General features: G+C 42.6%; 1 protein-coding gene across 2 annotated transcripts in view; it reads left to right on the forward strand.

Annotated features, from left to right (window-relative positions):
- The window catches only part of SIPA1L2 (signal induced proliferation associated 1 like 2), a 235,602-nt gene continuing 235,056 nt past the window's right edge, over window positions 13,411-13,956 (forward strand). Inside the window, exons 1-2 of one of the 2 annotated variants that reach the window (XM_021073824.1) lie at window positions 13,411-13,636; window positions 13,804-13,910. The gene's annotated coding sequence lies outside the window, so the exon portion shown is untranslated. Of the gene's footprint in view, window positions 13,637-13,661; window positions 13,911-13,956 lie in introns of those variants that run through there. The other variant, XM_021073823.1, reaches the window with a different exon arrangement.

The following is a 13,956-nucleotide window of genomic DNA, read 5'->3' on the forward strand; positions in this document are numbered from 1 at the left end:
GGGAGAAGAAATTTCATTGCCTGCACCTATGGCAGTGATAGGCAAGGCTGACTTAATGGCTGAGTCTTCCCTTACAGGTAAATTCAGGACTTTGTGTAGCAGAGTCTTAACTGTCAAGGTTTGGGTGGTAGGACCTGTCTTACTTGAATAGTAGAAGTTCTGTCACGAAGAGCAAAAATCGTGGGCGTGAAAATGGTCCCAGGTGAATCACTGGGTTGCAACAAAGATGAATAATATTCTCATATTCTCTGGGGTGTCCCAACAATTCCTGAGCTGGAAGCCAGACTGCAGTCTCTTTCCTTGAGGTGTTTTATTGTCCTTTTAATTAGCCTCATCTGTTTTCCCACTTATTAATGGGATAAACTGTAAAAGCAGCTACAAAAAGGTTACATAGCATCACGTTCTATGTCTTGTTTCCTTTAGAAAGAGCCCAATAAGGCATAGTTAGCTAAGTTTTATGTTCTGAAGGGGAGTAAAAGCAGGTTAAGGAGTTCCCATCATGGCAAAGCAGAAATTAATCCAACTAGGAAACATGAGGTTTCAGGTTCCATCCCTGGCCTCGATCAGTGGGTTAAGGATCTGGTGTTGTCGTGAGCTGTGGTGTGGGTCACAGACGTGGCTCGGATCCTGTGTAGCTGTGGCTGTGGTGTAGGCCGGTAGCTGTAGCTCTGATTGGACCCCCGGCTTGGGAACCTCCATATGCCGTGAGTATGGCCCTAAAAAGCAAAAAAAAAAAAAGCAGGTTAAAGTTCTGTGACTGCACAGTGGTGGAAACTCCACACAGCAGTAGAAATAAAATCTATATTCTCTCAAGCTAAAATAGAATGTTCCTGTAAACTTCAATAACTCAGTGCAAATGGTGGCTGAAAATTTTAAGAACAAGAGGTAATGCTAATTTTTTTTTTTTGCATGTTTAAAAATTTATTTTCATTAGGGTATAGTTGATTTATAGTGTTGAGTCAATTTCTGCTGTACAGAATAGTGACCCAGTCACACATACACATACATTCTTTTTCTCATATTATCTTTCATTATTACCTCTCATATTATCTATCTATCCTGAGAGACTGGGTAGAGTTTCCTATACTGTACAGTAGGACCTCATTGCTTATCCACTTGAAATAGAATAGTTTGCATCTACCAACTTTTTTTTTTAATTGAAAAAGTATTTATTCAAATTGAAGTCACTGAATGGATCATATGGTGTTTAAAAATTGAAGGAGGATTGAAAATCACAGTCATGCCATGTAGATGAGTTTATATAGGACTCGGAGACATATTTTTATATTTTCTCATATCTGTCAATTAAGTTTGATTTCTCTTGCTTACCTTGGCAGTCAGAATGTGAAAGTGGATGAACTAACAAATCAAAGAAGTAGATGTAACCTTAGTGAAACAACAATTTTGGATAAAAAGAGGAGCTTAAAATCTTTTGATAATAAGTGGTAATTCGGGTTCAGGAGATTTCATCTTAAAAAGAATTCTTTTTGCATTACCTCTGACCTGGAAAATATTTCGCTGGATTTAGCTCAAAAATAAACCTCGATATATTATCACCTTGAGTGGAGGCCAGTGTCTAAGTTAAAATATAGGAAAATATTGCCTTTACCAGAGTGAAGGAGTGAATAGGTGAGAAAAGTGGTAGCTGAAAAGACCTGTAGGAAGCATCTTATCCAAAACAGGCTTCTTCCCCACCTGGCTGGTAGCTAACATTCTTTGGGTCTGGCTTTCACACCATATCTCTTCCTGACTGCTGGAGTGGAGTGGATTCAAGTCCTAGGAACTATCCTACATTAATTAATTAACTTTGTTTGTTTATTTATTGTCTTTTTGGGCTGCACCTGTGGCATATGGAGGTTCCCAGGCTAGGGGTCCAATCAGAGTTGTAGCCACTGGCCCACACAATAGTCACAGCAGCATGGGATCCGAGCTTCGTCTGCGACCTACACCACAGATCACAGCAACACCGGATCCTTAACCCACTGAGCGAGGCCAGGGATCAAACCTGTGTCCTCATGGATGCTAGTCAGATTCTTTTCCACTGAGCCATGATGGGTACTCCTATCCTACTTTCAAATAAAGTTATTCATCTACTTATTTTTGCTTCCACTGATACCTAAGCTCTATCTGATTTATCTTTGGAACCACAGTGCCTCTGAGCACACTGTGCTGGGCATGCAATAACACAAAAAGAATGTTTGATAGGGGGATGGATGGGGGAAAAAATGAATGAATAAGCATTTATCCTATGCTCTTTTTTGCTTATTTATTTGTTTGTTTTGTCATATGCCCTATTCTCTTTGGGGGTTTCACAGCCCCAAACTAGTTACGAACCAGTTTCACCTATGTGGTGGACCTATGGTATGGCACTCCTCTCTCCCCATCAGGGCACCCATCATTCAGTGAATGGTTGATACTATCGTACAGGCTTGTTCCACGACCGTGCTAGAGAGAGTCTCTGATCTCCACATGGCAAGTCAGAAACATCAGATCACTCATATTCCTCTATAAGAAAGAGAGAAAACAGGCAATTTGGAATGAATCATGTCAGTGCTTAAACTACATATTTACAATTGATACAGATGCAGTTTCCTCTCTGGTGTTGCTCCCAATACACAGTGACACCCCCTCCACCAGATCTGCTCTTTATAACCGTGAACTGGGAGTAAAGTGCCAGCAAATTTGATTTTATTGTTCCACACGAATACCAGTCAATTTTCCAAGCTGGAATACTAAAGATGCTAATTGTATGTTGTCTAATCTTGTCTGGCTACGTCCCCTATTGTGGTTTCCCACTGGTAAACCACTGAAAACATGAAAGGATCGGGACAGGAGCAAATTAAACGTAATGTGGAACATTCTTTGAGCTAATGCGAGCCTCCTGTTTGAAGGGTATCACTAATGTGCGTATAGATATATGGAGAGGCATAGACATAGGTATAATGTCTTTTTCCTTTAGGGTAGGCTTTATTCGTGAGTGTACTGAGGAATAGTCAACGGACGGTAGGATAATACATGATCAGACTGCACATTTTGGGCACCTGACTAGTCATCGTGGCCACTGGATGCTGTATGCTGCCTGCGCTGGTGTTGCAAAGGCTTGCGATGTCCCTTCTGTTCCCTTCCTGGGGAATGCAGGCTACCAGAACAGGTCACTAGTGGGCAATTACCAGGCCATCAGAAACCATCCTGAACAAAACATTAAAGTAAAAAAGCTTGTCTGAGACTTTGTTGCTTTGTGTTCGAACTCATATAACTTGTCTTCGGGGAAGAAACAATCATACACTATTATTGATGATTCGCGCGCCTGCCTGGAGAAGAGATGTAGAAAATGACCATAAGAGACGACCCCAGAGCAATGGCTTTTTGTTATTAGAATGGAGCTGGAGAGGTCACTTGATCATAAACACTCATCTACCTATACCTTCAATACTCACTCTTCACAGCCTTCTCCTCTAATTTCCTGTGGGAAACAGCCGGGGAGATAATGGAGAGAAAAGAGGCAATCGAGGAAAGACCACGTTGAAAACTTGGCAAGATTGTGAAGAAACTGGGGTTTGGCCCTGTGTACCCAAGAGATGAAAAGCTGATTTACAGATACACCTTGTTTTATCATGATTCATTTTATTGTGCTCCTCAGATGTCAATTTTAAAATACGAATTGAAGGTTTGTGGCAACTCTGCATCAAGTGAGTCTATTGGCAACTTTTTCCCAATGGTGCTTGCTCGCTTGGTGTTTCTGTGTCACATCTTGGTAATTATTGCTCTATTTCAAACTTTTTCATTATTTTTTGTGACTACACCCATGCCATGCGGAAGTGTTAGGGCCAGGGATTGAAACAATACCACAGCAGTGACCCAAGTTCAGCAGTGACAACGCCGGGTCCTTTAACCATGAGGCCATCAGGGAACTCCTCCAAATTGTCATTATTAGTCTCTTTGTTATGGCAATCTGTGATCAGTGAGCTTTGATGTTACCGCTATAACTTGCTGAAGGCTCAGGTGATGGTTTGTACCTTTTAGCAATCAAGTATTTTTATTTTTTAATTAACATCTTTTTTTTTTTTTTTTTTCCACTGCACCAGGGGCATATGAATGTTTCTGAGCTAGGGGTCATATTGGAGCTGCAGCCAGCCTATGTCACAGCCACAGCAACCCCGGATCCTTAACCCAGTGAGTGTGGCCAGGGATCAAACCCACATCCTCATGGACACTATGTCGGGTTCTTAACCTGCTGAGCCACAGTGGAAACTCCAGTAATAAAGTATTTTTAAAGTAAGTTTTTTTTTTTAAAGATAATGCTATTGCACACTCAATAGACTGCAGTAGAGTTAACTTTTACATAACAACTGGGAAACTGAAATTTTCATGTGACTTGCTTTATTGTGATATCAGCCATGGTCTGGAATGAAAGGAAACCACAATGTCTCCGAGGCATGCCTGTACATTCTCCTGGTTTTCTACTCTCGGAGGAGCAAAAACACATGAGTCCTGCCTCCCTGGGTATTACAGTCTCAAAATAATACCGTACACTCATAGCATTCTTTAAAGCTTCTTGAACAGTGGCCAAGTTGCTCAGACAGCTTTATCTCCATCACTTATCAAATGTGGTTAGAGAGATAAGACCTTGATTGTACCAATTCCAATAATAACCAAGAGTTTGAGATAACATCTATGATAAAACCTGACACGTACACTCAATTTGGATGTGACTAAAGATTCCCTAGACCAGCTTCAGGTATGGAAGGGGCCACATTCAGAGTATTCATGGGTCTTTCTTTGGTTCTCATGCTCATCTGCTAAAATAGAACACCACCTATCTATGAAGTCATCAACTGGCTCACGTACTTCTGGGCATCTTCAGGGCTGAGCCTCAGGACTGATTCTACCCTGGCCCTTCTGCTGGGTGCGCCCTGGCTTCTGGAATGAAAATGGCTCTCTTCCATCATGTCTCTGTCTCTCTAGAAAGCAGAAAGTAAAATTTCACACTAGTCCAAGTTCATGCTGCAACCTCCATATCTAATTTTACAATTTCTGGAAACACTGGATTTAGGAATATTAAGGCATTTTGATTTTGTTTTTTTATTTTTTATTTTCATTTTTTGTCTTTTATCCTTTAAGGGCCGCACTCGTGCCATATGGAGGTTCCCAGGCTAGGGACTGAATTAGAGCTACAGCTCCCGGCCTACGCCACAGCTCACAGCAACGCCAGATCCAAGCCACGTCTGTGACCTACACCACAGCTCATGGCAACGCTGGATCCTTAACCCACTGAGCGAGGCCAAGGATCAAACCTGCAACCTCATGGTTCCTAGTTGGATTCATTTCTGCTGCGCCACGATGAGAACTCCTGATTTTATTTAATCATCTTTACTTTTACTTTACTTTTAACCTTACTTTTACTTAAAATATGGGCTTATCCTTGGAGTTCCCTGGTGGTACAACAGGTTTAGGATCCAGTTGTCATTGCAGCTGCTCGGGTTGCTACTGTGGGTTCAGGTTCAATCCCTGGGCCAGGCACTTTCATGTGCCAGGGGTGTGGCCAAAAAAAAAAAGAAAGAAAGAAAAAGAAAACGTAAATAAATAAATAAGGGCTCATTCCCTCCATATGAAAGACTGAATATCGATTTCGTGGAAAGAATTCACACTGTTTATTCCTGGCCACTCTTCTCCTAGTTCTCTCTGGTTGTCTCCTCACCCACTGGTCCTTTTATACTGCTGTTTCTCTCCCTCTTTTCTCTCCAATTACGTCTCTTCCAAGAAAGCACAAGTGCAGCCATTCTTGGCCTAAATGCCACAACCAAACAGCAAAAGGGGGAAGCACAGCCTTGTTAACCGCCTGGGAAGTGGAAAGTAGAAACTCTCCAGTCTTGATGGGACCTTTTGAATTGATGCCTATTTCTCCCTTAGAACGCCCAACAGTTTCTGAGAAACACCTGTCCCCCCTTATATGACTTAAATATCATGTTATAATCATCTGTCTCTTAATATCCTGGTGGTTTTTCTTTTTTGTCTTTTGCTTTTTAGGGCCTCACTTGCAGCATATGGAAGTTCCAAGGATAGGGGTTGAATCGAGGTACAGCTGCTGGTACCACAGCCACAGCAACACCAGATCCTTAACCCACTGAGTGTGGCCAGGGATGGAACCCACTTCCTCATGGATACTAGTCGGATTCGTTACTGCTGAGCCAAGACAGGAACTCCTAGTTTTTCTTTATAGCAGAGCAAACACACCTTTAAAAGTGAGTCTCATTTACCACTAGAACCTCAGTGCTGTGTACAATCCCCAAGAGCCTGATCCCCAGGTGTTGAATGAATGAAGGGATGATGAAGGCAGGGAGAAGAGTTTGTCTGTAAAACAAAAATTAAATTTAAAAAATGTCTTAAAAAGAGAAGAATCTGTCTGCCTTTTCATTTTCTCCCTAGACTTTCAACTTTTTCTAACTTTGATCTTAAAAGTAGGGATTCTTAAAAGTAGAACCCAAAAAGTAGGATGTTGTTATGGGAGTTCCCTGGTGGCTCATGGAGTTAAGAATCCAGCGTGGTGGTGTGGGTTCCATCGTCGCCCTGGGAATTTCTGTGTCCTGCAGGTGTGGGTGTGGCAATAAAATAAAAATGTTGTTACAGGAGACTGAAAATTTGGAAAGCAAGTGTTTGCCAAACTGTGGGCAGCTCTAAATTCATAACCAATATGAAAAAGAAACCACATGTAGGACTTCCCGTCATGGCTCAGCGGTTAGCAAACCCGACTAGCATCCATGAGGACGTGGGATCAATCCCTGGCCTCGCTCAATGGGTTAAGGATCCGGTGTTGCTGTGAGCTGTGGTGTAGGTGGCAGACACGACTTGGATCTGGCGTTGCTGTGGCTGTGGGGTAAGCCGGTTGCTACAGCTCCACTTCGACCCCTAGCCTGGGATCCTCCCTCCATATGCCGCTGGGGCGGCCCTAGCAATGGCTAAAAAAAAAAAAAAAGAAAAAGAAATCACATGTAAAAGCCATACTATAAGGCATACTATACATACACAGTATATATGTCTGTGTGTATATATGCCTTTTCTGTATTAATTTCTTTAGAAATATTACCTAGCAGTGTGTGTGTGAGGCCATGTGGTGTTATTACTGGTAGACGCCATCTGGTGGTGCAGAATAGCAGCTGCGCTTAGATCAATTCTGCTTCTATGTTGCTGTAATTATTATTATAACTTCATTATTTCTTAACAGTGGAACCAAAACACTGCTGAAAGAATACTATAAATCCCAAATAGGAATAAAATTTGGAGGATTTAGATATAAACCTTAAATATCCTATGGCAAAAAAAAATTATTTAAAAAATATAGGCCTTTATCCCTCAGTGTAATCCCTCTGAGACCTGCCGGGACTTGGGACCTGGAACCCTTTGCTGCAGTGTTTGCACCTGGACAAACATCTTCTCCAGCCACAAAACACAAAAAGAAACTATAAGGGACTAAAAATAAATGTATAAATGGCAGTAGGGACAAATTATGGGCAAGAAGATACCAAAAAACTAAAAATCCAATTGCTACTCCTGAAGACAGAGAGCAAAAGCAGGGTGTTGGGATAAAAAGTGGGGTACTACATATGCCCCTGCACTCACCACACCAAGGGGTGGGCAGACCACCTTAGCCGCCCCCCTGACCTGACTCTTAGACTCAACCCCAACTCACCCCATATATGGGATCAGATCAACCCCACTTGGGGAGTGAACAACCAAGGGAACCTGTTGCTTGCTTTCACCCCCACCCCCAGCTGCAGCAGGGGCCCAGTAGAGTCTTGTCTGAATTTTCCTGTCGGGCCTCTTATCAATTTCTATTGACTGAGGCGGACAAGGGCCTTGGATGAGGACATCCACCCACTCCTTTAATCATTCATCAGATACTACCCATGCTAATTTTGGTGTGAGAGACTGGAAATAAAATCTCACTGGTCCCCTTGACTGGCAAGAGGAAATGGTAAACGGTGGTGATCCGCTGGTTTTCCCTGGTTTTCCACACTCCCACTGGGCCCAGCTCTATGCTAAGCACTCCATACTCCAAATCATACCGGATCATCACCACAACCCCCTGCGGTATGACTGCCCTGTTTTGCAGATGGAAAAAGGAACTCAGAGGTATAACTTGTTTATCTTAGAAGATTGTAAGCAAGATTCAGAGCCAGGGTTGTCTGGCATCAAAGTGTGTGAGCTTCTAAAAATTCACTGTTAGGGCTACAATCAAGGGCAGTGGTGGGAGATGCTTTTCAATTACATATAGTTTAGTTTTGTTGGTTTTTTTTTTTTTTTAAGTGAGATGAATTAAGAGGGCAGAAGACAGTTTTAAGGGTGGTAGTGGTAAAATTTATGCAAGTCATTTAGCTGTGGTCTGGACAGGAGAGGGTAAGTGGTAGAAATGTGAGCAGGTGTGGCTAAAAGTTTGGAGCATCAGAAAAGAAACAACCTGTCTGTCTTGGATGATTCTTAAAATAACTTTGGGTTGGGAACATTCCAGCAAAGACCAACAAATAGGAAGGATATCGGCCATGGATTTTTTTTTTTTTAATAATTAGGACTACAAACCTAATATATTTAAGAAATGATATGAATGATCCTAATATTAAATTGCATTGCTCAGTATGAAGGAGTTTGATTTTCTTTCTTGGCTGCCATTAGCAGGAGAGGCCTGATGGAAGAGCTGGGAGTGGCAGCCACATGTATAGTATATGCTGATTCTGAACCAAACTGTACTTTCTTAATATTTCATACAGGTTTTGAGGCTTTTTTTAGGATCTATTTGCTTTATTTATTGGGTCACATTGCCCCATTCTGGTCACTAAACTTTGATTATCCCATCCTTTCCAGATCTCAATGGCACCTGTGTATACATTACATTTTTCATGTGTTCCCTTTGCTCGGTTCTTCAAATTATTTCCTAGGTAAAAATATCTCAGTTCAGCTCTGTGGTACTTCTTGGAGGATGGTCTCAATATTTCTTTTTTTGTAAAATTAAAGTATAGCTGATTTACAATGTTGTGCCAATTTCTACCATACGGCAAAGTGACTCAGTTGTACATATATACATACATTCATTTTTAAATACTCTTTTCCAACATGGTCTATCCCAGGAGATTGGATTTAGTTCCCTGTGCTGTACAGTAGGGCCTTATTGTCTACCCATTTTAAATGTAATAGTTTGTATCTATCAATCCCACTCCCCAGTCCATCCCATCCCTACTCATTCCCCTCCCCCTTGGCAAACACAAATCTCTTTTTCATGTCTGCAAGTCTGTTTTTGTTTTGTAGATAAGTTCATTTGTGCCATATTTTATATTTTATTTTATTTTATTTTATTTTATTTTATTCTATTTTTTTGGTCTTTTTGTCTTTTTTGGGCTGAACCCACTGCATATAGAGGTTCCCAGGCCAGGGGTCCAATTCAGCTGTGGCTGCTGGCCTATGCCAGAGCGACAGCAACAGAGAATCTGAGCCGCATCTGTGACCTATACCACAGCTTATGGCAATGCTGGATCCTGAACCCACTGAACTAGGCCAGGGATTGAAACCACGTCCTCATGGCTATAAGTCTGGTTCTTTAACTGCTGAGCCACAGTGGGAATTCCTGTGCCATATTTTAGATTTTACATATAAGCAATATCCTATGGTATCTGTCTTTCTCTTTCCAACTTGCTTTACTTCGTATGAGAAGCTCTAATTGCATCCATATTGCTGCAAATGGCTTTATTTCATTCTTTTTTATGGCCAAGTATTATTCCACTGCATATATGTACCACAGCTTCTTAATCCTTTCATCTGTCAATGGACATTTAGGTTGCTTCCATGGGGTCTCAATATTTCTATGAAATAATCTTCTGCTTTCCCCAGGGCAAAACACAGCAAGCCTTTGAATATATCTTGCAGAATTTAATTTATTTTTAGTTATTACATAGGTTTTCTCCTTAGCTCTTGTGGATAGTATATGACATTTGGCACACTAATAGCTCTTACATTATTATGCTGGGTTCCTCTTGAAGAGGAACAGGTGCATATTATATTTATCAGGACCACTGGCATATTCATGACCAGGGCCAGAAACCCAGCTTTCTGAGCTGCAGCTTAACCATTTTTTAAAAGTGACAGCAGAACTTGGCACTTCCTATCTTGCTTCACACCATATCGTACCAAGTTTTTCTTTCCATCTTGAAAGAAAAACGAAGCAGTGCCCAGTGCTTGTCCAACGGGAAGATTTCTCCTTTGAGAAGAAAACAGAGGGAGTTCCCGCTGTGGCACAATGGGATCAGAGGCCTCTCTGCAGTGCCGGGAGAGGTTTGATCCCTAGCCCAACACAGTGGGTTAAGGATCTTCGCTGACACATCTTTGGTGCAGGTCATGACTGTGGCTCAGATCTAATCCTTGGTCTGGGAACGTCTTATGCTGAGCTGTTGCCAAAAAAAAAAAAAAAAAAAAAAAAAAAAGAGAGAGAGAAGAAAAAAGAAACTAACATGGACAAGGCACCCTCTAAGTGTTTGTAACATAAGTGAATAAGTCTGTTCTTGATGAAAGGGCACAGTCGGTTCCTGAGTGTGTGTCCACTGCTTCCTCTTGCTAGGCACACTTCTCTCCTCCTCGCTCGGCCAGTCTGATACCCTTGGCGAAGGCTTTCCCACCGGACCCGAGATTTTTGCCTGCAGACAGCTGGCTCTCCCCAGGGATGCCATTCATTGGTGATCCTGGAGCATCTGCTCCCAAGTTCTGTTCTTGTGAAATTCACATGCCCTGGCATAAAGCCCTTTGGGTCCTTCCAGTCATAATGCCCTGGTGTAATGCCCTTCCTGGCATAGTGTCCTGAATGGAGCATGTGGTCAATACATTATTTGTTGCAAATTATGAGTATTTATTTGGTGTAAAAGAAATACTTTTAAAAAAAGAGTTGATGAGTTCCCTGGTGGCTCAGCTGGTTAAGGATCCAGCCCTGTCACTGCTGTGGCTCATAGCTGCTATAGCACAGGTTTGATCCCTGGCCTAGGAACTTCTGTATGCCATGGGTAAGGCCAGAGAGAGAGAGAGAGTTGATAGTGGAAAAAGGAAAAGAGGAAATAAGGGCAGGAATCTAAAGCTTTATTTAACTTAGCTATTCAGGTTTATTACAGTATACGCTTATCATTTGTGAGTGGAATTTTTCTGGAGTGTGTCAAGGAAATAAAACTCCTGTTCTATTCAAATCACAGGTAAATAGATACAAGTACCTGCCAAGGTCAGCCAACAAGCTCAAAATCTTGGAACAGTGTAGACAACTGGTATGTCTTTGAACGCTGGGCCTCTTTACACGTTTTAGAGGAAGGTAGGTAAGACTGATGTTGGAATTATTTCAGAGGGAGTTGATGTGCTGATTCAGAATTTTAAAGAGCATTTCTTTAGGAACTCCTAGAGCATGATGAAATTCACGGGAGAAAAAAGACTTGAGAGACACAAAATGATGCCTCGAGAACAAGGGAGTCTTGACCTGAGGGAAGGTGAAGGTGAGGAAATTAAACATAAGATCGTTCACTCTGCATTGAGGCCAATACATTTTCACACTTCAGAGTTGATATTTTTCTTTAAAACTTCAGGGAAGTTTATAGCTTTAGTAGAAAAAAAGATTTTTTTTTTTTCAGTAAGGTATTCTAAGGCCAAAATGATGAACTGATATCTCAACAGATGCTTCAATTCCACAGGCTCTGCCCTGTTTCCTTTCCCTAAAAATGCAAAAAAAAAAAAAAAACCAGAAAGCTGCTGCTGGAAAGAACACCAGCCAGAGAGGACACACGCATTATATCCACTAGGATTTCTAGGGTCTGTTATTTGGTGAAGAAGAGCCCAACAAATCATTCCTGGGCTTAGTCTCTTGAAGGGCTGGTAGTCTGCCAGAAGGCCAACACCTTGTAGGTCTAGCCCTGGGCTCAGGTCACTGGTGTAGCACAGGTTTTTGTTTTTGTTTTTAGGGCCGCACCCGTGGCATATGGAGGTTCCCAGGCTAGGGGTCCAACAAGAGCTGCCACCGCCGGCCAATGCTACAGCCATAGCAATGCCAGATTTGAGCCGCATCTGCAACCTACACCACAGCTCATGGCAATGCTGGATCCTCAACCCACTTTGCAAGGCCAGGGATTGAACCTGAAACCTCATGGTTCCTAGTCGGATTTGTTTCCGCTGTGCCAAGACGGGAACTCTTGGTGTAGCACGGGTTTGATCACCACTGTCCAGCACTGGCCAGGCCAGGCCAAGCCAAGCCTCTGGGTCATGTTTGCTGGGGCCTAGAACATTCTGCAAGGCTGCATGTGCTCTGTGGTTCTGCACTGTCAATTATAAGCATTAAAAAAAAAAATGGTGCTAGAGTTCCTGTTGTGGCTCAGTGGTTAAAGAACCGACTAGTATCCTTGAGGATGCAGGTTCGATCCCTGGCCAGGCTCAGTGGGTTGAGGATCAGGCATTGCTGTGAGCTGTGGTGTAGGTCGCAGACGAGGCTTGGATCCCATGTTGCTGTGGCTATGGCGTAGGCTGGCAAGCTACAGCTCTGATTTGACCCCTAGGCTGGGAACCTCCGTATGCTGCAGGTATAGCCCCAAAATGACTATATATGTATATATATATGTGTGTGTGTGTGTGTGTGTGTGTGTGTGTATACATATATATATATATATATATATATATATATATATACACTGCCAACAATGGTTATGACCAAAGGGTTAAGGTTATTTTTAATTTTAGCTTACAAAACTAAAGACTTCCTTATCAGATCATTAAGACATTAAGAACACATTAAAACTCCCACTGTGTCTAGCAGGCAGTGGACAACTGCAGCTCCAGCTATAAAACCCACCTTGGTGACAACCCACAGGCTCAGGCAGTCACTGAGGGAGACACAGTTCTTTTCCTCAGGGCCCTTACAGAATAGTGGGAAAGACAATGACATGTGTAGCTGTGAGAAGTGTGAGAAGTACTGTGATCACGTGCTCTGCGGGGTGGGGGTGGGGCGGTGATGTCTGTCCTCCCTTGGCTTCCACAGGAAGGGTCCCTCCATGGCTATTCCTGTGTCCATAGGACATGGGAGAGCACCTGTCATGTATAGGGATGGGCACAGGTGAGATGGAGAGGTTGTGAAAAGTAGGGCCTATCTCTTATGCATCTCTGTCCCCAGCACCTAGCACCTTCTGGAACATACAGAGTCTCCATACATGTTTGCTGAATGAATAAACGACCATCTTGGTAAATGCTGTTAATGAAGTGGTGTTTGGGAAGCCCATCAAACCCGGGAGAACTCAGGAGGTTTGTCAGGTCATAGTACTGCTCTCTAACGTGTTTTATTACACACACTCCTATACTGCATGCTCATATTTACATAGAGATATAAAAGGCTGTAAAATGTTTACATACTTTTTAGACCACAGAGAAATAAGGCATGGGAGGGACTGCCTCTAACTTTTAAGAGGGTTACCCTAGGGAGTGTTTGTAATAGGGAAGTATAGACAACGTTATCTCTCCAGGAAGAATTCTGCCTCCAGAAAAGGAGGAACTGAAAACTCTGAATCTTGTTTCTGGAAACTGCCAGAGAAGTTCTCTCTCAGAAAAGCCGGCTCAGGAAATCCTGCGGTGGGGCTGGAAGGTAAGGTACAGTCTATGTAATCCAGTCTATTCCTGCTCCTGGGTTCTGACTCCCATGAAACCCTTTCGGTAGAGTTAACTCCAGTGTGGCTTAAAAAGGTCCTCTGAGATCTTTTAATCTTTCAGCAGCCAATTCAAGTGTCAAGCAATTTACATTCATCCTTTCAGGGAGAGCTTCCTCCTGGGTGATCAACATCTCCTAGGAAAGTGGAAAAGGTGGATATCAAGAGTTCATTTTCTCCTCGTCAAGATAAAGATCCAGGAGCATTTCTCCCGTGAGTGGAGGGCTGCCTGGAGGCCGGTTGGGGGGGCTGGGCGGGG

Source organism: Sus scrofa, chromosome 14 (genome assembly GCF_000003025.6).
Source record: "Sus scrofa isolate TJ Tabasco breed Duroc chromosome 14, Sscrofa11.1, whole genome shotgun sequence".
NCBI lineage: Eukaryota > Metazoa > Chordata > Mammalia > Artiodactyla > Suidae > Sus > Sus scrofa.